Below are 2885 nucleotides of genomic sequence, written 5' to 3'. Positions count from 1 at the left end.
TCTTTTCTTTTCTTTTCTTTTCTTTTCTTTTCTTTTCTTTTCTTTTCATGCCTTCAATTTATTTATTTATTTATTTTAATATATATATTTTTTAATATGAAATGTATTGTCAAATTGGTTTCCATACAACACCTAGTGCTCATCCCAACAGGTGCCCTCCTCAATGCCCATCACCCACTTTCCCCTCCCTCCCACCCACCATCAACCCTCAGTTTATTCTCAGTTTTCAAGAGTCTTTTATGGTTTGCCTCCTTCCCTGTCTGTTACTTTTTTTTCCCCTTCCCCTCCCCCAAGGTCTTCTGTTCAGTTTCTCAGGATCCACATGAGAGTGAATAGCAGCACTTTCAACAATAGCCAAATTACAGAAAGAGCCTAAATGTCCATCAGCTGATGAATGGATAAAGAAGATGTGGTTTATATATACAATGGAATACTATTTGGCAATGAGAAAGAATGAAATATGGCCTTTTGTAGCAACGTGGATGGAACTAGAGTGTTAATGCTAAGTGAAATAAGTCATACAGAGAAAGGCAGGTACCATATATTTTCACTCAAACAAACTTTCTAAAATATAATTTATGTTCCTTCCATCAGTGGGTATAAATACCTGTTTTGGCACTTTCATTTTTTCTTGACAAAGTCTGATACTAACAAATCTTTTAAAAATTGTTTCTTTAGCTTTGGGTAAATGCAGATATCTTACCTTTGGGTGTTATTTTAGATGCAAATATTTTGATGTTGTCTTTTAAAGTAGTTTATTGGTAATTTTTTTACTACCAATATCTGAAAATTTTATCCAACTTAAACTAGATGTTGTGTTCCAATGGCTTTCGAATTTTATGCTTACTACAAATTGCACTTATATTTCCTCAGTTTCTTAAATAGCACTTTTAAAACAATTATTTACTTGCTTTATTTGATTAATACTGAGATTTAGGCTTCTTGATGAAATTTATAGTATTCTTTTTAAAACCTGTGTAATATTCTTTTGTATGACTATAGCACAACTTAATTTATCATTTTCCTCTTGACATACATAATTATTATTGCCTGTGTGCACTGTATACATACCAAATAATGTTAATAACATATATTCATTATATATTAATTAAATTGATAATATCAAATTAATTTTTTAATATATTAAAGTTACACTTGAGCAACCACAGATTAATAGAATATTATAGATAACTTTGAAGACCTTTGTTGGCCTTTCCCTGGACATATCCTCTTCTCAGTCATTAAAAGAAACCCCTTTTCAGAATTTTTTAAAAGAATTTTTAATGTTTATTTGTTTTTAAGAGATGGAGAGACAGAGTGTGAGCAGAGAAGGGGCACAGAGAGAGGGAGATACAGAATCCAAAGCAGGTTCCAGCCTCTGAGCTGTCAGCACAGAGCCTGATGCAGGGCTCGAAGCCATCAGCCATAAGATCATAACCTGAGCCGAAGTCTGACGATTAACCTACTGAGCCACCCAGGCACCTCCCTTTTCAGAATTTTGATGTAATCATGTCCTTGCTTTCTTATAGTTTAAAACCCTATATTTCTATATATGTAACCTAAACAATATATTTTTTACCTTCAGCTGTCTTTATACAAATACAATGCATAGTCCTCTGATATGTGTTAGCATAATATTCCTTAGTTTCTTCCTTGTTTTATATTATTCATTCACCATCGATGCTAAATTATTTCCTCCTTAATGTGCATATCAAAATTATTTATTCAGTAATTTGTTTGAAATTTGTTCTAACATCTACATTGCAATCACTCTTGAAAATGTTTTGATTATGTAGTTCAAGCAATGCTCCTGTTGATTGCCCATCTATATTTTCCCTTCAGAATACCCTGACCTATTAATGGTATTCTCAGATGACTGTACATTAGGGCCATTTTGTTATTATCTGTTAGCATACTCATATCCACTTCACCTCCTATACTTAAATGCTGTCATTTGGCATCTGCTTTTCCAAAAGCCTATCATTTCCATGGACATCAGAAAGTCCAGCTCTAAAGAATATTCCCCTATCGCCAACCATTTTCTATACAAGATTACAACCTACATTGATATTAGTGATTTCCTGACTACCAAATTCCTTTTTGAATTAGTAAATGGACTGTCTCCTAATAACCTGTCCTTACACAGCAAATTTATTCTAACATGTCTAAGTCTTTTAGTTTTCCGACTCCCTTTTTAATACCCAGTCAGTTCTAGCTCCTAGTACAATTATGGTAAGCCAACACTTCTTTTCTCTACTCCAAGCCACTAGGCAGGTGGCATATTGGGACCAGTTCTGAATGTTCTGCAGGATGTTAACTTCTGAGTCAAGGGAAGGTGCCTCATATCAAAAATTTCTCCCTTATCCAGAATTATATTCTATGTTCTCTCCTGTATAACACCCTGAAGATCTGCTACCAGAAATGTTCTCTCATTTCCTACTGGTACCTGTTAGTGATGCTCTGCAACTCTTTTCCCACCAAGTTAACATAAATCTTGTTGAGACCTGATTATATTAATAGGCCTAGAAGCCATAGAAAAGAGATTAGGATGAATCTGGGAGAGGGAAAATATTAATTTCCAGGAAAAAGAGCCTTTTTTGTGGTGGTGGCGTGGGTGGGGAGTTAACACTTGCGTGTTTTATTGCTTTGTGACTACATAGTGTTTTTTGCAATATTTCTACTTTATGGAATCTGATCTTTTCTCTGTAGCCTAATATGTGACCAAATTTTGACTATTTGAGGGACACTTAGAAGCTATTTTCTATTTTTATTTTCTGCAGTTCGACAAAATCAATTAAGTCAATCTGAGTATGTTATTTAGAACTTTTATCTTCCTTATATATTTCTTGTCCAGGGAAAATTTCTTGGTCTGGAAATGGTATATT

Source organism: Herpailurus yagouaroundi, unplaced genomic scaffold (genome assembly GCF_014898765.1).
Source record: "Herpailurus yagouaroundi ecotype Mexico unplaced genomic scaffold, PumYag 252, whole genome shotgun sequence".
NCBI classification, from domain to species: Eukaryota; Metazoa; Chordata; class Mammalia; order Carnivora; family Felidae; genus Herpailurus; species Herpailurus yagouaroundi.
This window is presented reverse-complemented; position numbering follows the sequence as displayed.